Raw genomic sequence first — 24,049 nt, forward strand, 5'->3', positions numbered from 1 at the left:
CAAAGCACTTGGTTGAGCTTTATCAAGCATCAATTAAAAGAAAAGAGAAAAATCCCGAAGCTAATTTTATCTCTGAAAATCAAATTGACATCACACACTTGGATGTAGCAGATTTCTTTGAGCACCCTGAACGAAAGATAGATCACTTGATTGGTGATGGTTCTGTGGTTAGAGATGATTAAGTTGTTTATTTTAATTTTTACTAGTCGTAATAGTTGATTAATAAAAGACCATGTGACAGTAGTTGTTTACATGGGTACTATTTTTAATTAGTCTAGATTTAGTCAGTTTGTTATAGTTAGTTATTAATATTTAAAAAAAAAAAAAAACTGGTTTGTCTTGATTAAATAATATTTTAATATTGATATTAGTATCCTCTGCTTACTAATTATAAAGGCTCAGTGAGTATTTTGGGAGATTTATAAACTTTTGACACCAATTCAATGGAGTTTGAATTATCTATATCTTGTTACTTCTTCTATTCCTCTGGCCGACAAGATTTTTCATTTTATATACACTTTACATTCTTTTAATCACTACACTTTATACTTGAAGTATAATAGAATTAATATACTACTAAAGAGCGAACTGGAAAGATGGAAATTGGTTTATCAAATCTAGTGGTAAAAATTGCAGTGTTATGCTATTTCATTTTTACAGTTACATATTTAATTCATGTCTCTTGGTATACTTCATTTTACCGGATAAAATACGTGAAACTATTTAGCATTATCTAACCTCCTTGACTTTATATGTGTATAAGTGTTAATATTTAATGGGTATTCATTTAATTTTGTGTAATTTCACTTGAAGATATGGATTATTGTCAAAGCAAGTTTGGATTAAAATCCAATTATGAAGACATTTGTTTGATTGATTCTGCTACTACACACACTATATTCAAAGACAAGAAATATTTTACTCATTTACTTATGGGTAAGGCAAATGTTAATACCATATCTGGTAGTACTAGTTTGATTGAAGGCTCCGGAAGAGCCGCCATAATTTTGCCTAAGGGAACAAAACTCATTATAAGAAATGCCATGTTCTCTCCTAAGTCCAGAAGGAACTTATTAAGTTTTAAAGATATCCGTCAAAATGGATACCATATTAAAACAATGGATGAGATGAATCTTGAATATATTGGTATCACCAAGGATGTCTCTGGCCAGAAAGTTGTTATAGAAAAGTTTCCTGCTTTGTCTTCTGGCTTATATTGGACAAAAATTGGTGTAATTGAGGCACACTCTGTCGTAAACCAGAAGTTTACTGACTCCAATACGTTTGTACTTTGGCATGATCGATTGGGACACCCTGGATCTATAATGATGAGACGAATTATAGAAAATTCAAATGGGCACCCATTAAAGAACCTGAAGATTCTTTTAAACAATGAATTTTCTTGCCCTTCTTGTTATCAAGGCAAGTTAATTATTAGGCCATCACCTACAAAGGTTGAGTTTGAATCCCCTGAATTTTTGGAACGTATACATGGGGATATTTGTGGACCAATTCACCCCCCTAGTGGGTCATTTAGATATTTTATGGTCCTAATAGATGCTTCTTCTAGATGGTCTCATGTGTGCCTACTGTCATCTCGCAACCTGGCGTTTGCGAAATTATTGGCACAAATAATTCGAATACGGGCACAATTTCCTGATAATCCGATAAAGTCTATTCGCCTTGATAATGCTGCAGAGTTTTCATCCCAAGCATTTAATGATTATTGTTTTTCAATTGGGATAAGAGTTGAACATCCTGTAGCTCATGTTCACACTCAAAATGGCCTTGCAGAGTCATTAATTAAACGTCTGCAGTTGATTGCAAGACCATTACTCATGAAAACGAGGTTGCCCACGGCTGTTTGGGGTCACGCTATTTTGCATGCAGCAACACTTGTTCGTCTCAGACCGACAAACTATCATAAATTTTCTCCGTTGCAATTGGTTTTGGGTCAAGAACCTAATATATCCCATCTAAGAATTTTTGGATGTGCCGTATATGTGCCCGTAGCACCACCACATCGCACCAAGATGGGTCCCCAAAGAAGATTAGGAATATATGTTGGGTTTGAATCGCCCTCCATTATTCGCTACCTTGAACCATTAACCGGAGATTTATTCACTGCTCGATTTGCAGATTGTCAATTTCATGAGACAATTTTCCCAAAATTAGGGGGAGAGAATAATGAAATAAAAAGGAAAATTTTGTGGAATAATTCATCATTGTCTCATCTTGATCCACGTACTTCTATTTGTGAGCAAGAGGTTCAAAAGATTATTCACTTGCATAAAATAGCAAATCAAATGCCAGACGCATTTACAGATTTGAAAAGGATTACCAAATCACATATCCCTGCAGAGAATGTCCCGATTCGGATTGGTGTCCCTGTAGGACCATCTACTAGTGTCATAGCAAATGAGTCCAAAGCATGCCAGAAGCGTGGTAGACCATTGGGTTCTAAGGATCGAAATCCTAGAAAAAGAAAAACAAATGGTCAAGATGACACTACGAAAGAACCTCACAAAGAAATTCGAGATTTGAGCAATAGTGATATTCTTGAAGAAATCAATGAGCCTGAGACTCAAGAAAATGAGGAAATATCAATTAATCCAATTAATGTTGGGACTAATTTGAATAGATTGGAAATAAATGTGGATTATGTCTTTGCCTATAATGTTGCAACAAGAATTATGCAAGATAGTGAGGATCTTGAACCCCAATCTGTTAAAGAATGCCAAGAAAGACGTGATTGGCCAAAGTGGCAAGAGGCAATTCAATCAGAGTTAAACTCACTTACCAAACGGGAAGTTTTTGGACCTATAGTCCAAACACCTAATGGCATTAAACTCGTTGGCTATAAATGGGTTTTTGTGCGAAAAAGAAATGAGAAAAATGAGATACAAAGATATAAGGCACGCCTTGTTGCACAAGGATTTTCACAAAGGCCTGGTGTTGATTATGAAGAGACATACTCCCCAGTTATGGATGCAATAACATTACGTTATCTCATTAGTTTCGTTGTCCATGAGAGACTTGAGATGCATTTGATGGATGTGGTTACAGCCTATCTATATGGATCACTTGAAAATGAAATATACATGAAAATCCCTGACGGATTTAAGATGCCTGAAGCATGTAGTTCAAAGTCTCGGGAAATGTATTCAATCAGATTAGAAAGATCATTGTATGGTTTGAAGCAATCCGGGCGCATGTGGTATAACCGCCTTAGTGAATATTTGTTAAAGGAAGGCTATACAAATGATGCAATTTGCCCATGTGTTTTTATAAAGAAAGTAATATCGGAGTTTGTTGTACTTGCTGTATATGTTGACGACATAAACCTTATTGGAACTCCTGCAGAGCTCAAAAAGGCAATTGATTATTTAAAGAAGGAATTTAAGATGAAAGATCTTGGAAAGACAAATTTATGCCTTGGTTTGCAAATTGAACATTTGACAAATGGCATTTTTGTCCATCAATCTGCCTATACAGAGAAAGTGTTGAAACGATTTTATATGGATGAAGCACATCCATTAAGTACTCCGATGGTTGTTCGATCACTTGATGTGAATAAAGATCCATTCCGACCTCAAGAAAAGAATGAGGAAATTTTTGGTCCAGAAGTACCATATCTTAGTGCAATTGGTGCACTAATGTATCTTGCCAATACCACAAGGCCTGACATAACATTTTCAGTTAATGTGTTAGCGAGACATAGTTGTGCTCCTACAAGGAGACACTGGAACGGAATTAAACACATATTGAGGTATCTAAAGGGGACTATCGATTTGGGCTTATTTTATTCTAGCAATTGCAGTCCCGATCTTGTTGGTTATGCCGATGCAGGATATTTATCTGACCCACACAAAGCTAGATCTCAAACAGGCTATGTATTTATTTGTGGCGGAGCTACCATATCTTGGCGATCTACAAAGCAGTCTATTGTGGCTACCTCATCAAATCATGCTGAGATAATAGCTATTCATGAAGCGAGCCGTGAAGTTGTGTGGCTGAGGTCAATGATACATCTCATTCGAGAAAAGTGTGGTTTGAAATGTGATAAAATACCCACAATCTTATATGAAGATAATGCAGCATGCATTGCCCAATTGAAAGGAGGATTCATAAAAGGAGATAGGACAAAGCACATTTCACCAAAGTTGTTCTTCACACACGAGCTCCAAAAGAATGGTGATATCAACGTGCAACAGATTCGTTCAAGTGATAATATGGCTGATTTGTTCACCAAGTCTCTACCAACCGCAACTTTCGAGAAGATGGTGCACAAAATTGGAATGCGAAGATTCAAATATTTGGACTGAAGTTCTCATCAGGGGGAGTTAATAAATGTTGTACTCTTTTTTCCATACAAGGGTTTGTCCCACTGGGTTTTTCTTGTAAGGTTTTTAATGAGGCAACCAAAATGTATATTATTAGAAATATGTACTCTTTTTCCTTCACTAGAATTTTTCCCACTGGGTTTTTTCTAGTAAGGTTTTAATGAGGCATATTATCTATCAATGGACATCCAAGGGGGAGTGTTGTAAAATATATATGAATGTCCATATAGCCTAGGTTTTTCACATGTCCTAAATAAGAATAGGTACATGTACATTTGGTGGCAAGGTACATGTACATTTGGTGGCATGTATGAAATGAAGAAAATGAAGCAACACAAGTTTGATTTTAATTCTTGGTATTGTCATTGATGACTTCATCAAGAGATTTACCATCTCTATAAATAGATGGTTAAGTTCTCAATTTGAGATATCAACAAGAAGTGAAATATAATCTCTCCCTTCTTTCTACAAAGTTATTAGTTTGCTTCTCTTGTTTATTTCCAATTATATAGTTTTATAACAACTTTTCAGTTTTGTTTCTTTATCTATCTTATTTTCAACACAATGCCATTTTTTCTACAGAGAATGTTGACCCCACTTATGGCAGCGGTAGTGGTCTCGAAAAAGAAAAAAGAGTTACTCCGCCTCTATGTGATATAACGAATGGTCAGTTTCCGTATAAAATATGGTTATGTTTTTTACATAGATTCTACATATATGACATGCTTACCTTACATGAAAATATTTCCTGAACAGTTACCCAGTCGAGAATCATGAGGAGTTTCTCGAGCAATGATGTCAATGAAACGAGAAAACAAGAGAATGTGATGAGCTCGAACATGTCAATTAATAGAACAGTATGCCAGGGAACATCACAACAGAATTCAGCTGAATCAGGTTTGAGTCGCGTTAGAATGCTTGGAATGCATACACCCGATGGAGATAAAAGAGAGGAATATGTTCTAGCGCCAATTCCATCATACCAAAATTTTACACCCCCAATTAGTATCCCTATAATGAGACGTGGACAGGTTTCTTCATCACAACCTCTTGCACATAATCCAAAGTACCTTCCGCTACTAGATTTGAGAAATGGTTAGTCTTTTTTAGTGTCATGTTTCTAGATTTGTATCAAATTATTATTTAAATTCATCTAGAATATCTAAATTTTAAGTTTCTTTTAACACCTTAATTTGTTAATGGCAGATTTTGAAAGTTGTTTGTCCACAAGTACTAAGCAGAGTAAGGGTAAAGGCATATTATTGAATGAGATTACAGATTCAAATCGTTTCGATATGCGATATGGAAATTTGAGTTTCAGTAATGCTACTCCGCAAGATCATTCAAATTGTTCTAGTGAGTTGCTCAACTAAATCTAGAATTGTCATGAAAATTTATTCTTTATGGTCTACTTTGAGTTATTAATTAAGCCTTTTATATTAAAAGAATCGGTCACAGGTATACAAAGTCAAGATATACTGCCTGATTTAAACTGTGATCCAGATGTTTATGGTAAAGTCCCTATCTCTTTACATTTTCACCATCCAAACTTGACCACGTTATCATAAAGATGCCGTTTGGTATTATATCATTTTGTACCACAAGTTATTAAAAATTATCTTATTCGAATGTTAAACTGACCTTGATTTGTGTCTAAAAATTATCTATATTGTTCCGGAAGAACTAGATTTTAAGTTTATTTGATCTTAATATGTTAGTAGCAGATTTTGAAAGTTGTTTGTCCACAAGTACAAAGCAGAAGAAGGGTAAAGGCATTTTGGTGAACCATATAACGGATCCAAGTGTTTACAGTATGCAACACGGAAATTTGAGAGAAAAAATTGATACGCCACAATATCATTCAAGTTGTCGTCGTGAGTTGCTAAAATATTTCTAAATAAGAAATCATGACCATATTTAATTCTCAAGAAAATATGTTTTCTTTTTGGCTACTACTTCCATGTTATGAATTACTCATTTTATACTAAAAAAAATCATCAGGTATCCAAAGTCAAGATCAACTGCCTGATTTAAATTTTGCTCCAGCTGATGAAGGTAAAGTTTGATAACTACGGCTTGATGCCCAGTTCCAATATATGTTTATTTCTCTTTGATTGAGCTGTAAAAGTTTTACAACGAATGTCAGTAGGTACTATCGAGTTTTCTTTTTTAAGAATGTCGACAAATAATCATGTGATTTTCTCATTGCGAAATTGGTTCTTATGTAGTAAAACTCATTTATGATAAACTCTGTATAAACACACATAAAATCTAATTTGTCCTCCTTTTTTTTTGTCATGTATAACAGGTCAAGAAGATGAAAATGATTGTGAAGGTATGTGATTAGTAACTAAGATTTTGATTATTTCCAGTAGGTGTCATTTAAAACAATATCTTCAGTGAATTTTTCATTTTACTATTTATTTTTTAGAGGATGACGTCAACTGCGGGGACATTTGCAGTGAAGGTATGTACTATTTCCCTTTTTTTTCAAAAAAAGTATCCATATTGAATTAAGTAAGTAAGACACATAAAAGTAGCACCGGACTTCAACCCACCTACAATTTTTTTCATTAACAGAGTACTGGGATATTGGAGATGCAACTTATGAATGTGAAAATTGTGGGGCATATTTTTGGAACGAAGAAAGAATCAACAAGCGTTATAAAAAACAAAGACCAGAGTTCTCTCTGTGTTGCGGTCGTGGAAAGATAAAGCTGCCGAATCCAACTGAGCCTCCTCAAATTTTAAAGCAACTGCTGTTCGGATCGGGTTAGGTAGCACCGGTCCATCAATAGCAGCATCCCTTCCTCTCGCACCCGGTCTAGTATCTCTTAGGTCGATATCCAGTAGCTCCAGTAGCAGCAGAGGGAGATAGAAAAAATATCTCTGTCTATCTTATTGAAAGAATATCCGCGTTTCATATATATTTCATAATAACCAACTCTTCTTTTTTCGCAGGTCATAAAAGCAACCACTTTCGAGAGCATATTAGGAGTTACGAGGTTAGTGCTCTACCATTCTTCAGTAATAATATTTTGATTAATATGTTACATGACAATACAATAACTGGTAATTTATTGCTGAAAAATTCTTCACAGTCATGGTCAAAAATGGAAACAAACTTCATGCTGAGATTGTTGATGATCTAAAGAAAATGCTTGATGACCACAATGTTTTGGCCAAGACATTTAGAATGGTGCGAGACAGATTTCAAGAAGATAGACGCTCCAATGTTAGACTTAGATTAATTGGAAAAAGGAGCACCGATGGAAGAAGATACAACTTACCGACGGTTTCAGAGGTAGCTGCTTTAGTGGTGGGAGATTTTGAACTATCTAGATGTGATAGAGATATCATCATTGAAACCCAATCTGGACAGCTACAAAGGATTAATGAACTGAATGCTGCCTATTTAAGCCTTCAATATCCTTTACTTTTTCCATATGGTGAAGACGGCTATAGAGATGACATTCCCTTAGGTACATCTGGAGGGAGGCAACGTGTAAGCATACGAGAATATTTTGCTTACAAAATTCAAGAAAGGAGGGATGAAGAACCAACGATTGTGTCTTCGAGAAGATTATTTCAACAATTCTTGGTCGATGCATATACAATGATGGAATCTTCTCGATTGAGGTATATTAGGATTAATCAAAAGCTGTTGAGATCTCATATGTATAAAGGGTTAGCAGATGCACTTCTGCGTGGAGAAATTAATCCATCTTCTCAAGGAAAAAGGGTCAGTTTACCATCCACCTTCACAGGGGGTGCATGGTACATGCTTCAAAATTATCAAGATGCTATGGCGATATGCAAATGGGCAGGCTACCCTGATCTTTTCATCACGTTTACTTGCAATCCAAAGTGGCCGGAGATTCGTAGGTTTGTGGAGAGTAGGGGTTTAAATCCCGAGGATCGTCCAGACATTTTATCTAGAGTTTTCAAAATCAAATTAGACCGATTAATAAAGGATTTGCAAAAGAACCAGATTTTTGGAAGAGTAAAAGCAGGTATACAATTCCTTCGTCTAAATAAGAGCTTTTTTTTTATTGTACATAAGGTATTTTTTTTAATATAGATTCCAACTACTATTTGTATATTAAATAAATTCTTTTTTTGATGCAGTGATTTATACAATTGAATTCCAAAAACGAGGCCTACCTCATGCTCACATCTTGCTTTTTCTTCATGAGCATAATAAATATCCAACTGCTACTGATATTGATAGAATTATTTCGGCGGAAGTACCAGATGAATTGGTTGATCCTCACTATTACAAGGTTGTGAAATTATTCATGATGCATGGGCCATGTGGTTCTGCTAGAAAATCATCTCCTTGCATGCAGAATGGTAGATGCACAAAGCACTTTCCAAAAAAGTTTGTTGTGTCGACCATAATCGATGAAGATGGTTATCCTGTTTACAGAAGAAGGGACACTGGTAGAACTATAAAGAAGGATGGTATTGACTTGGATAACAGGTTTGTGGTGCCGCATAATCGCTTCTTTATTATTGAAGTATGGTGCTCATATAAATGTGGAATGGTGCAACCAGTCAAGATCCATTAAGTACTTATTTAAGTACGTTAATAAAGGAAATGATCGCGTCACGACTGCTTTTTCTCAAAGTATGCATGATGAAGATTCATCAAATGTTGATGAAATCAATATGTACTATGACTGTCGATACATATCATCATGTGAAGCAGCTTGGAGAATATTCAAATATCCAATTCACCATAGGGAACCTCCTGTGGAAAGGCTGGCATTTCATCTTGAAGATGAGCAGAATGTCATATTTGGTGATGATGATCCAATTGATGTTGTTTCCAATAGAACAAGTGTAAAGGAATCAATGTTTTTAAGTTGGTTTAAGGCAAATGAAGAATTTGCTGAAGCAAGAGAATTAACATATGCAGAATTTCCTCTTAAGTTTGTGTGGGATAGAAAAACGAAAAAATGGGAAAAAAGAAAAACTTCTGCATTTTTCATAGGAAGGATCTTCTTTGTTCCTCCCGGAAGTGGCGAGTTATATTATCTCAGATTACTGTTGAATGTCATTAGAGGTCCAACATGCTATGGGGATCTTAAAAGAATCAATAATCGTGATCACACCACTTTTAGAGATGCGTGTTATGCACTTGGCTTATTAGATGATGACAGAGAGTATGTTGATGCCATAAAGGAAGCAAGTGACTGGGGAATGCCATCGTATCTGAGACAATTATTTACTATGCTGTTATTATCCAATTCGATGTCACGGCCAGAGTATGTTTGGCAATCAACATGGAAATTATTATCAGAGGATATCCTCCACGAAGAAAGAGTATTATTATCTAATCCGGGTGTAAATCTAAACTTCTATTCTCAAGTTATGATATGATGTTTTACAAAATTTTAGCGTACATATGAAGATATCAAGGTTTATTTAGTCGTGGGATGACAAAAAAGAACATATAAAGGGGAAGCTGATTTGGGAAGCAATGCAAGTGTAGTGAAACCTATCCATAATATGTATTATTTACTTTCCTTTTTATATGTCATTACTTTCCTGAATATAGCATTTCTAAGTCCTCCTGTACAATCCATAACTAAAAATAATTAACATAACTAAATGGGACGTTTAATAAACCTTTTTGTCTTTATGTAAATAAGATACTTTTATATTAATACCATTCATATTCTGTGATATATTTGTTCTTTTAGAGGCAGAGGTATCAGATGACGAATTGAAAAATCGTTGTTTACAAAATTGGAAAAAATTTTGAAAGGTTGCGGAAGAAGTTTTCAAGATTTTTCAACAATGCCAAAACCTGTTTACAGTGAGGAAGAAGTGGACAGTTCCAATAGATTAATCAATGATGAATTACGTTATGACAGGCGCTCTTTGATGGCGAAACACCAACAATTGTTAATGAATTTGACATTTGAGCAAAAGACAATTTATGATAAAATAATGGCAGCAGTGAGTGAAGCCAAAGGTGGATTGTTCTTTTTATATGGTCATGGAGGAACTGGCAAGACTTTTATCTGGAGGACTCTATCTTCTAGAATACGATCTAGAGGAGATATTGTGTTAACTGTTGCAACAAGTGGCATTGCATCGCTTTTGTTACCAGGAGGTCGGACAGCTCATTCGAGATTTGCAATTCCTTTCAATCCAACTAAAGATGCAACATGCAATATAAAGCAAGGTAGTCCTCTAGCAAATCTGATTGTCAAGACAAAGTTAATTATTTGGGATGAGGCACCAATGATGCATAGGTACTGTTTTGAAGCTCTTGATCAAACTATTAGAGATATTCTTAGATTTAGAGACAGATCCAGTTTAGATAAACCTTTTGGAGGGAAAACAGTTGTTCTTGGTGGTGACTTCAGGCAAATTTTGCCGGTCATTACGAAAGGAAGTAGGCAAGATATTGTTAATGCTACTTTAAATTCTTCAGATTTATGGAGGCATTGTGAAGTCTTAAAGCTAACAAGGAATATGAGATTGCAAGGAAATCAGTTAGGCGGACATTTGGAAGAGTTAAGAAACTTTTCTGATTGGATTTTGGCAATCGGTGATGGAAATATTGGAAGCTCCGTTGATGGGATTGAAACAGTTCAAATCCCCGATGATCTTCTCATAAATGATTGTGATGATCCAATATCGGCAATTGTAGAGAGTACATATCCTGATTTCTTTAGTCATTCCAGTGACAGAGATTACCTCCATCAAAGAGCGATTCTTGCTCCGACTCTTAACATGGTGGAATCGATTAATAAATATATGGTTTCACTTAATCATAATCCTGAGAAGACATATATGAGTTCTGATTCTGTTTGTATGTCTGATCATTCTTTTACAGCGTTGGAGCACGTACATACACCGGAATTCCTGAACAACATTAAATGTTCTGGAATTCCAAATCACTCAATTACATTGAAGGTGGATGTGCCAGTGATGTTGTTGAGAAATATAGACCAATCATCGGGGTTGTGTAATGGCACAAGGCTGATCATCACAAGACTTGGAAATCGGGTTATTGAAGCCAAGGTTTTATCAGGGAAAATGGCTGGAGAAAAAGTGTTTATCCCAAGAATGACGTTGACTCCATCTGATGCGAGAATACCTTTTAAGTTCCAGCGAAGACAATTTCCCATCGTTGTGTCTTTTGCCATGACCATTAATAAAAGTCAAGGCCAGTCGCTATCTCATGTGGGGTTATTTTTGAAGAAACCAGTGTTCACACATGGACAACTGTATGTTGCTCTTTCATGGGTGACAAGTAGGGAAGGGTTAAAGATTTTGGTTTACGACGATGATGGGAAAATAACAAATGAAGCCAAAAATGTAGTGTACAAAGAGGTTTTTCGTAATTTGATTTGAGAGGTTGTTAAATAAACTTTTCGCTTAATTGTTATCTTTTACTGCTGTCTTTTGATCTTTTGGTCTTACCATGCCAGACAGATTGCTAAATGAATTGATCATGTGAATTGCTTCTTCTTAATCAAAATGAGGATTTTATCCCAGTACACTTTGTTCTCAATCTTATTCACAAAGCATATAAATTTCGTGGTTGAATACCAATCAATGGTTCGCTGAAGGCAGATATATTATGAGCAACATGGTAGTGATGCTCTAATTTGTAGTGACAGTGAGGAGGATATTGCTGAACCAGAGGAAGAGTCTTTAAGCTCCCAACAGTTACATTTTACTAAGTTTAAATTACTTCTTATCACTGAGAGATATTATGTCCAGATGTATGCGCAGGGATTCAGTGTTGAATGTAGAGGACTTTATGCGCAGGGATTTAAGAGTCTTTTATGCTAGCGGGTGCAATTGGAAGGCCATTAATGCTTCTTGCTGGTAACACGCAGCACACAAACTTGGCAATTTACATTCTTATGTGCGCGGCTGTGTTGGAATCACGTTGTGGAATAAAAAGTAAGCGGTTTGGGAGCATATGCAAGTCTTTAACTTAGGCTCATGGAGACATTTTCCTTATGTGTGTATCCCCTTCACAGATCCTGTAAGCATTATTTTTCTTCTTTTGTGGGGACCTAATTTCATGTAAAAACATACTTTAATATCCCTTTTATTTAATTGCAATCAATATACTTCTTATATATGCTTTATACATATAAAACGTTATTATTACTGCATAATTTATTTTCTTTCGAAACAATATAAAGCTGCAATTTTTATGCATTGTTAGCATAACATTGTTGATAAACTGTAAAATTATGAACAAGTAAATATCTCTTCTTTCATCTTTATTTAATCTTTTAAGTGTTGTGTCCTTATTTTAACATCTTAGGCACAATATTTATAATGATTCATTTCTTTTGAAGCGATCCGCGCATCGCGCGGGTACGTATACTAGTATATAAAATAGGAGAGGTATAAGCAACGTGGTTAAGCCAAGTGACGAGCTAATTACAAGCCACTTGGCAATTTTAAGACAAACATAGTAAGCATTGTAATAATTTCTAAAATTGTTCAATTTAAATTGAAAGATACAATAGAAATACTTGATATTCAAAGGATTAAGCTTTTGAAATTTGAAATTTAAATAGATAATTTTCATTAGTTTAGAATTTAGAATGAGAGATAGTGACCTCTACACGGAGATCTAAGAAACAAAAATTTACAGTAGAGTTCAAAATGAACTCTTTACGGTTACCTTATCTTATCCTAATGGATATTGTAAAATCCATATAGTTGAATTTTAGATAATTGTGTTTGAATATATGCGGTAATTTTTTTATCGTTTCTAACAAAAATGACTGCGTTTACTTTAAATTTTGGAGCATGGAGAAATTTCAAAAAATACAGTTCATTTAGAGAATTAAAAGATATTACCTATGTTCAAAAACAACTCACAAAATACGTAATCATAAAAAATACAGATTGCTTATGTTTCAAAGTTTAATAAAGCCTCTTCACAGGAATTCTTTCACTTTTATTTGTATGAGTAGACTAAAATTGAAATAGCAGTTTTAAATATTATAACAAATTAATTTATTTTGTAAACAAAAAAAAAAGGAGAAAAAAAAACGTATGGGGAAAATGTGAAAAAATAAATAAATAAGGGTAGCAAATAATAACCAACTTTATCTTCTTCTGTTACATCCATTTTATTATTTTAAAAAAATTAATTAATATTATCGATTTCAGATATCTTTTTCAAAATCATATGCATAGATTATAAGAGAAGGGTATTTTAGAATCTATCTTTTCTAACAAACACATGATATTGAAATTTGAATTTTAACAAATTTGAGTTGGCATGAAGATCAAATTCGTAACCTCTTATATATATACCTCTTAACTCTTAAGTGACACAAACATCAATGTAAACTATCTTTTTTATTTTTAATTGTTAATCATTTTCAAATTTATCTCAAGAGAATTTTTTGTGATCGTTTCATTCACAAATGTATTAATTATTTCTTTCTTTACGCACGTATATTATTTTGCCGTACACAGTTAATGCAGCATAGTGGCAATAAATTTTCATTCCCGTGTTTAGACTATTTAGAGTCATATTTATGCCCTCCCTTATTCTTATATTCAAATTGCCATGCTAGCACTGTGTAAAACTGTGGAAGGACCTCCACTTCAGTGTAAAAAATTGCAAGCTTTTTCTTAATATTTCTCTTAGGCAGGAAGACTACTTTGTGCAGCATGACCACATCACATTCTTTTATCTACTCTCTTTTAGGAGGATTAGGAATTAGATTTGCAAGTATTTGAATACTTTCACTAAAATCATTTAAACTGTTAGTTTTGAAACAAAATTGGTTATAACAGAGAAGATGAAAAGTAAAGGACTTAAACAAAAGCCTAGTATTTTAGAATTTAGTGGTGTAAAGGAATAAAATTAACATTAAATAAAGTATTGTGTGACATTTAATAAAAACAAATGGATATCAAGTTGTTAGATGATCAAGTTTTACACTGGTCAAGTAAATAAACTGATTATTATAGTTTTTCATATACTTATATCTTAATATATAATAATTTTTTTTAATTGAGGATTTCCATAATGGATAAAAAGATTATACGTAATGAGCATCGGATTTCTCCGGATAATTCCCAAGGTATGTTATTCATGCGTAATTTAACTTATCATTATTGTTGTTGTTGTTATTTTATTATTTTGTTGTAATTTACAATTAATATTACGTTTATCTTTTGTCACAGATGTAACTAAAAAGTTTCCATAGATCTGATCTATACAAATATCTCAAAAACGCGAAATGAATATTTTAAAAATGAACAAGTATGATGGAGAACCAAAATTTATTAAGGAGTTTTACCCGATCTTTCATGCAAAGAAGGACTGTGAACGTATTTGTGTATGTACAAATATCATTATGTCACATTTTTTTCTATTAATATTGCTCTTAAGCAAAAAGATGCCTTTCTCCAACATTACTGTATCACATTCTCCTATCTACTCTCTTTTAGGATGATTAGGAAATAGATTTGCAGACATCTAGATATTTTAACTAATTAATTTATCCTTTCTAGATTTTAATTGCAAAACCACATTCATGTTAGAAAGTTTTCTACTGATTTTGAGTGTGCTTTATCTTATATACTAACAAACGGTATTTCTGCATTTATGCTTGAGTAGTTCCGTAGTATAATTAAAATAAATAATAAAAAAAGACTAAGAAATATAGTTTTTAGAGTATTTGTGAATAAGCCACAATAATGAATGTTATATCACAACCTAAAAAAGTAAATGTCCAATATTGTTAATTATGACGAGAAAGTCTTAAATTGTATATATTACCTAACTAAAATCTCAATAAATAAAGTCAAGAGTTAAAATATTCAATAATGAATTTTAATTACCACATTAAAATAAGAAATTAAATAGTTTAAATTTAAACTCAGTTTTTTTATACTTTGAAATAAAAGAATAGAAAAATCAACTGCTTATGGTGTGTAACACCAAAAAAAATAAAAAATCAGCAGACTTTATGATAAAATAATAAAATAACTTCTATATTTATATTTTAGATGAATTCAAGGTCATAATTTAGTTTATATATGATATTCAAGTATAGGTAAAATTCTTAAATGGAGAAAAGTAATAAAAATACAGTAGAAAAAAAAACATGGGGGGATTTGGGTGGGGGGGGGGGGGTTAGAGATCATATTTATGGGAACAATAAATAAAATTTAAGAATAAAGAAAATTCATCATTAATCAGTATATATATTGATAAGAAGAGCAATCGATAATTATAATTAGTCAAATGATATAAGCTACTAAAATTCATATTAAAAATCTAATAATTTTAAATAGTGAATAATGTAATAAGGAAAAATATGAAACATAAAAGTTATTTGATTATTATATGATTCGTTGTCTTTATTTTCATATAGATTTGATTACATGGGTTTAGGGTTTTTTTTTTGGGAGGGGGGGGGGGGGGGGGCGAGGGGGCGGGGGTTGTGGATTTTATTGATAAACAATAGTTGATTTTTTTTTAAGCCAATATGATCTAACATGCTCATACAAAGCATATCACAATCTAAAATGATTTAGCATAATATTTCAACATTGTTCGCGCATTGCGCGGGTACTGATACTAGTCTATATACATATATAAAATAGGAGAGGTACAAGCAACGAGGTTAAGCCAAGTGACAAGCTAATAACAAGCCACTTGGCAATTTTAAGACAAAATTAATGAGAATTAGGACAAAAAATTTTAATAACCAAAAAATAATCCATAATAATTGATATATTAATTCAAAGCTAAAAAATAAATTTTAATTGAACTTTAGAATTCAAAGTTAGCCTAATTTTTCTAAAGGTGGTGGTTACAATATCTCATCTTTATTCACCATTGAAATTCACTTCTTTTATTTGTTTTTTTTTTTCTATAAAGTAGGATACGTACTAAGTCCCAATTTTTACCTATATTTATGGCTAAAGTTTTTGAATTGAGAATATGTCCTCATTTTAAACTTGGTGAAGGATAAAGATTTCTTTTGAATTTAAATTGAAAATATCTCTCAAAATCTGCACAATTTGAATAGAAAGATAGTTATCTTTTCAAAACTAATCAAACGATTATCCTCCATAAATTAAGCCAATAAGCAATAAGCCATAAGCCATAAGCAATTAAATATTCAAAAAACGTGGAGCACATGAAATCAATTTTGGTATGTCCATTCATCAATTAAATATTTTGAAAGATAAATGTTATATTTATTTTATGAACCGTTAAAAGATAATGATGAAAGTCAATTAAAGAAGAAAAAAAAAGCATATGGAAAAGTTTGAAGATCGTGACATATTTTGTAATATGATTTAATTTTAAGTAAAAGATATAGTTTTTAATTGAATATTGGTAGTATTACATTTTAAATTGAAATCTGCACTCTTATTCATCCTTATCACAATTTGGTTTTAAAAGATAAACACGTTTTTAAAAACAAAAATTACTAACCCTACCTTAACAAATCTTTATCCATAAAGATAAAAATATAAATTTTGAATTTGAATGAAAGATAAAATTATTTGAATCTTTTCTTCTATATATAGAGTTAGGAGGATGGTAGGCTTAGACTGAGATAAAAATTTATGTGATTTCTAAGCAATAGAGTTTTCGATTCCATAAATGGATCTCCTTTTGTTATTGCATATCATCAATACGACAATACGGTCTTTAAATTTATTTATATTAGTTGTGTCCTCTTCTTTGTTATTTATTTATACTAATTGATTAATCAGTAAATAATCCTTTTCTTTCTTTTTATTTCATTCTGAAAGGTATCAAGTTTGTATATACGAGGAAATTGATAGGAAATACAAGATTACAACAAAGTGGATCCATCGAAAATTATCAGGTAAAATATATATGATAAGTTTCTTTTTATAAGTAAACATAATTGCTACATCATTCACATAGATTAAGTGCTGTTCTTGCGGCATTGTATCTAATTATTATTTATTTTTTTTTATTAATAGAGATGATAGCAAATTACTTATTCTCATCTAGAGGCATAGAAAAATCAATTATGATTTTTTTCATTTGAACCCACTCAATTATGGACTATGGAAAAGCTGAGTATTGCAGAATTATGTGAACTTGCATGTTTCAGAAAGAAGAAAATGAGGAAAAGAACACTGATTAGGAATTTCACTTTGTAATCTTCCATTGTTTATAGTCAATAAAATACTAAAAAAAATTATCACTTATTTTCGGGTCAATTATTTTTATATTCCTTTACAAATTAATTTTTACTTTTATGTCTATTTTATAAAAGATCATCATTTTTACACATAAGAGATCTAAAAATAACATACAATTTTTTATTTTTTTTTTGGTTATTCTATTTGAATTTATAAGTTCTCATAAGAGACCATTTCTTCAATATTTTTGCATGGAATTTAATTATGTAATATTATAGAGGATTTGCTTATACAAAAAGAATACAGATTTGTATTTGAATTCCCGTTTCAAATCAACGTCTTAAAATTTCTGCTTAACAATTATTTTTTTATTTTTTTTATGCACTAATTAGTTGTATATGTTGCTGCTTCTTTTTTTTCATTCTTCGAGGAGACATCTAATGATTTCTCTTGATAAACAAAGTATGAGTTAAAAATAAATTTTGAAGCTTTAAAACATGTGGCTATGTGCAAGACAAAATTAATGAGGGAAAAATTGATGGGGCGAATCTTCTTGAAGAGAAAATTGTGATAAAAAAAAGGAGAGGATAATTCTAAATTAAGTTTGCTTGAAATGTCAGTTGAGTTAATAGATAAGTGATGGTTGTTCTTATGATTCATGAGATTATGTTTTGTTTCAGGATCATCAATTATCGTTTCGTTGATCTTAAATAAATGGCAATAATGGAAAATCAAGAGTTTTTGTGTAGATTATTCTTATTCATCACAAAAAAAAAAAACATGTTTTATATTCACTAATTTGATGGATATCATATCTTTCAACTTGAATCATAGAATGAATAAAGAAGAGCCTCATTATTATTGTAGATCCATATTCAATTTTAGATCCATGTATCTAAATGAAGGCAAGTATATAGTTAAGTTACTTATATTACTTGATATTTAGAGACATTGAATTTAAGAATTTAAACACAAAGATGTAGATATATAAAATAAAATAAAATATACAAGTATAAAATGACTTTGCGATAATCTGGTAAATGTTGAGCTTATCTTTTCTTAATAAAACATATCAAGTTTTAAAAAATAAAAATAAAAAGTTAGTTCAAATTGTAGCATAAATACATAAGTACCAATTAAACTTGAGATGAACATCTATCTTAATTACACATGCTAAATGTAAAAAGTTCATTTAGTTACTCCATAATTACTTCTCGAGTAATAAAAATAAATACCACGAGCAATGAAAGAATTTCAAGCAACAGATTTGAACATATATCTATATATTTGTATTTACATGTATCTGTATTATCATTAAAATGATAGTAGTATTTATTGAAGAATATGAAACTTTTAATAGAAGAAACAGATGTATGGAGTTAAGTGACTCCATCTTCTACTTATGGTTGATTCAGTTACCTGATAAAGATATAAACTTCTTATGATTGTTCTAATCATATTTATACTATTTAGCATTTGTAATTTATGAGAATTTAAATGAGATATTTCAAATAAAATATTAGAAATATCTGCTATTAGTAATCAAATATTATAAATGAGAAAATCTTATTTTTCAAGGTGATCATCTAGAAAATTTCAACATACAAATAATATAACCAGACAACTTCACAAAAATCAATTGAAACTCAAAATCTATCTAAAAACGTGGGAAATTATAAGAGATAGAAAATTCAAAAATTTAGCCAACATATTGATAAAAAAAATAACAGTTGGTTAAAATAGCTATAGGTTTCACAAAAAAAATAATTCTCTATTTATACTTTCAATTAATTTAAAGAATACAATAAATCAAGTAAATAGTAAAAATATTCTAATAACTTTGAGCAATTAAAGAATTCCAAGAAAAAAAGTAAAAACTTAAAAATAAAATTAAATACTTATTTTCAATTTCAGCGAGAAATATAATAAATAATAATTAACCATAGTAATCAATATATTGAATAATGAAAAACTCCATGCAATATATCAATCGTCTAGAAATAAAAAAAAAGTTACTCATGTAGATAATTCCAATAATGGAAATTGATATTTAAATTTTTATTTTGAAATAAAGGATAAGAAAAAATTAATAGCTTATATCGTACATACTACTATAATAATTAAAAACCTGGATTTTACAACAATCTTATAAAAGGACTTCTTATCATTACTTTAAAAAATTTCAACATTATAATTTAGACTAAATTATGATATCATTTGGATTATTGGTACAACACTAAAGAAAAAATTAATTAAAATATCATATTAAAAAATGCACAAAGAGGGAGGATAGAAATAATGCAAGAGTGAAATAGACCTTTACAGGGTAGGCGGGGGGGGGGGGGGGGGGGGGTGGCAATTGTAGAAAGTTGGGTTGGGGATCTTCACCCATAATTAATATAATATAATAGGTCACTCGAAAAATACTTCAATCTAAGTTCTAGATTTCACATATGATCATAGCTATACGAGTGGTTGTTTTACTTCCCCCAAAAGAAGAAGAAGAAGATTATTATGATTTATTATTTGTTATTGAATTATGTTATATTTACATTTTACCCTCCCCAGACCCCACACAGTGGGATTTCATTGGGTATGTGATGTGCCGTGAAATTACGGCACATTCGACGCCAATTGCTTAGTCTTTTGTAAATCCTCAAGTACTTTTGATGTCGTTTCTCGTGTTTTGTGTTAATTTGTAGAATAACATGTGCTGGAAGCGACTTGAGGCAAAATGAAGCAAAAAGCAGCTGAAATGAACCAGAACATCACTTGCGAATCGCATGTACTGCATGCGAGTCGCAGGTGCTGCAGCATCTATTGACAGAGATGGCAAAAAAAATAGCAACACAGTGGTGCAACACATGCGAGCACCACATGCGAGTCGCATATGGTACATGCGAGTCGCATCTGATACCGCAGATGCTGCACCACAGCTGATTGAAGATGCAGTACCTGCGAAGACTTGGTGCATCCTGCGACTCGCAGGTTGCACATGCGACACCAAGTGCGATTCGCACCAGATCCGCAGGGGTATTTTTGTCTGGAAATTGTTCCCATTTTGGACATTTTATAAATAGATTTTCTAGGGTTTTGGACTCATTATTCCACAGAGTTTTAGTTGATATTTTTGGTGGAGCTCATTTATTATTGGTTGGTGAAGCTTTTAAGAGATTCCTTTTGCTTTTGTCAGCTTCTCCATTCAATACTTTTGTAAGCTTTATGAATACACTTTACTTTATTGCTTTACCTTTAATGAATATTAGTAGCTAATCTTTTTAGCTGAGGTTGTGGGACCAAATGTGTATTATGTGATTGAGTTTCGTACTCGTACTTCATTTATATGCTAATGGTGTTTTCTATTAACTCTTCAAGCATTAATGTCTTGTGATGGTGTACAACATTACTTATGCCTTAATACCATTACTTTGCTTGGAAAAGAAAGTAGAGGTTAGGAAAAGAGTTAATAACGACAATTTGGGTCATTAAATCCATCTAATAACTTGAGCTAGGAATAGGAAAGCTAGTTGAGGCTACATGGGTGTTCTCTTATAAAACATTCTAGGGCTTGGAAAAGCCTAGGATGAAATTTGTTAATTTGGTTGGAAAACTTTTGGCAAGATTCGCGTGACCCTTGGTTTAATGCATCTAGGCATATAAATAAGTTGAATTGATACCCAAGCGCATTACTTTCCATTGGAACCACAACCTTAGTCCCATTTACCAATAGTTTACATCTTATAACCATTTTTAGTCTTTAATGAACAAACAACAACCAAACTACTATTATACTTCCCTCTCCCTTGAAATATAGACTGATAGTCGAGTGTTACACTTAACAAGTATATTTTCATTGCATTCTCTGTGGGATTCGACCCTAACCTCATTGGGTTCTATATTTGACAACGACCGCTTACTCCTGATATTAAAGGTGTAATTTGGGCGTATCAAATTTTGGGCCGTTGCCGGGGAATACAGTCTAGAAATTTACTAACTAGTGTAAAACTTTACTTTTAGTCTTTATTTCTTTTCTTATTTCAATTTTGTTGTTGTGTGTTGTGTAGGCAATATGGACGAGGCTGGTGATCCCAACCAAAATCCACCAGTAGCGGTCGGTGAAGAAACTGCGGGGGCAGGCTATGCAGCCGCAATTCAGCCCCCGCCTCTAATTGGAAACTCGAGTTTCCACGTGACCAACACAATGCTGCACCTGCTCAACACTAAGGGCCTGTTTGGTGGTCTACCCAAAGATGCCCCGAATAGGCACCTTAGGAACTTTCTTGGGGTATGTTCGACCAATGTGCATCCGGGCGTCTCAATTGAAGCAGTCAAGCTAAGGCTTTTCCCGTACTCCCTAACGGGGGAAGCCACGGCTTGGTTAGATGATCTCCCGTCCGGATCCATCACTACTTGGAGGAATTGACCGAAGTATTCCTCAAGAAGTTCTTCCCTCCATTACGAATGTTACAACTCCGTGACGAAATCAACAACTTTCGTCAACTTCCTGATGAGGCTCTCCATGAAACTTGGATTCGTTTTAAAAAGAAAGTGAAAAGTTGTCCCAAGCATGGGTTGCCCGATAGTGTGCTTCTACAAACATTTTATAGGTCTTTAGATTCGGTCAACAAATCAGTGGCGAACAACATTGCAGAGGGGTCTATTATGGATAATTCTTATGCCACCGTTTGTGAACTGTTGGACAAATTGACCGAGACTAATGAAGCATGGAACACTAGGGATTCGGAAGTAGGTGGAGGAAGTTCCTCCAAAAATGTGCTCACTCGTGAGATGATTAAGAAGGAGGAAGAGAGAGATGAGTCCATGGCCAAACTTGTCACCCAAATGGACCTTCTTACAAAACATATCATGAGTGGCGGAAGCAAAAATGTGAATGCGGTAGAATCCTGTGAAGGGGGTCCTCCGAATGAGCAATATCTCCAAATGTATGATGAGGAGGCAAGTTATGTCAACAGTCTAAGAGAGGGTTCCCGTCCGAACTACCAAGTTCCGAGTCAAGGATCTTGGCGGCAAGGTCAAGGGAATCAAGGTTGGAACAAAGAACAAGGTCACTCTAATTGGATAGATAATCGTGACAACAATCAAGGGGGTTACAACAACAATTACAACAATCATCGGAGCGCAAATCCGTATGTCCCTCCAAAGGGAAATCAACCAAGCTCTAGTCAACCGCCCACTAGCGATCCCGCTAATTCAACAATTGAAGATATGTTATCAAGGGTGTTGAATAAAGTGTAATCCATCGACACCTTTTGCAAGGAGACTAGAGATGAGGTTAAATCCATGGGTCAAGTTGTGAGTTCACACTCCATCTCCATTAAACAATTAGAGTCTCAACTTGGCCAAATCTCGGCAATCCTAAACCAAAGGCAAAAAGGCTCACTCCCTAGTGATACAGTTGCAAATCCAAGGAATGATGGTGATCATAAATGCAATGCAATTACTACTAGGAGTGGCAAAATAATTGGGAAAGAGGATGTGTTGGGTGACGATGAGAAAATGGTTGAAGAACCCATGGTTGTTGAAGAAGAAGTGAACCCAAAGAATGTGCAGGCCAGTATCGAAAAGCCCATTGTTATTGAGGACCTTCCGAAAATTAATGATGCTTTGAAAAGCAAGAAAGCGGCAGAGGAGGTACCAAGGGCTTCACCGCCCGTTATGAGGCCTCCCCCTCCTTTTCCCCAACGATTGGCAAAGAAAGCGGACGATGAAAAATTCCTCAAGTTCATCGAACGATTAAAGGGGCTCTCAATAAATATTCCATTGGTTGAGGCACTTGAGCAAATTTCCGGTTATGCGAAGTTCATGAAAGATCTTGTGACCAAAAGAAGGAGTCCTGGCATTGAAACATTGGGGGGCACTCATCATTGTAGTGCAATCGTTACCAAAGCTTTGGTGCACAAAAAAGAAGACCCCGGAGCGTTCACAATTCCATGCACCATCGGTAAATACAAGTTTGCAAAAGCTTTATGTGATCTTGGAGCAAGCATCAATTTGATGCCGCTATTTATATTCAATAAGTTAGGATTGGGCACTCCCCGTCCCACCACGATGAGATTACTTATGGCGGATAGGACCGTAAAGAGGCCTATTGGTATTCTTTATAATGTGCTTGTGAGAGTGGGTCAATTTATTTTTCCGGCCGATTTTGTGATCTTGGATTGTGAAGTTGACTTTAAAGTTCCCATAATCTTGGGAAGACCATTCTTAGCTACGGGGCGTGCCCTCGTGGATGTGGAGAGAGGTGATCTAAAATTTAGGATGAATGATGAAGAGATCACTTTCCATATTTGCAAGTCAATGAAACAACCGGCGGATATCAGTGTTGTGTCGGTTATTGATACAATTGATGAAGAAATGGAGACAACCATAGAACATGAGCATATAGGTGATATGTTGGTGGCGGTGATAATGAACTATGAAGGGGACAATGAAAAAGAATTTGAGGAGACAGTCAATGCATTGATTGGAATGAAGAGACTTGATCTTGACTTGGAAAATCGAGAAACTCCTCCTGCAAAGCCTTCAATTATTGAGCC

General features: G+C 33.4%; 1 long non-coding RNA gene and 1 pseudogene across 1 annotated transcript; both read left to right on the forward strand.

Annotated features, from left to right (window-relative positions):
• The first annotated feature begins 6,765 nt into the window (after positions 1 to 6,765).
• Positions 6,766 to 7,120, forward strand: LOC132603168 (uncharacterized). Its single transcript, XR_009567990.1, has 2 exons — positions 6,766 to 6,810; positions 6,924 to 7,120. It is a non-coding gene; the product is annotated as an uncharacterized LOC132603168 (long non-coding RNA).
• A 340-nt stretch (positions 7,121 to 7,460) lies between these two features.
• Positions 7,461 to 11,745, forward strand: LOC132603166 (uncharacterized; annotated as a pseudogene).
• Positions 11,746 to 24,049: the final 12,304 nt, after the last annotated feature.

The sequence above is a fragment of the Lycium barbarum genome, chromosome 7 (assembly GCF_019175385.1).
Source record: "Lycium barbarum isolate Lr01 chromosome 7, ASM1917538v2, whole genome shotgun sequence".
Classification (NCBI taxonomy): domain Eukaryota; kingdom Viridiplantae; phylum Streptophyta; class Magnoliopsida; order Solanales; family Solanaceae; genus Lycium; species Lycium barbarum.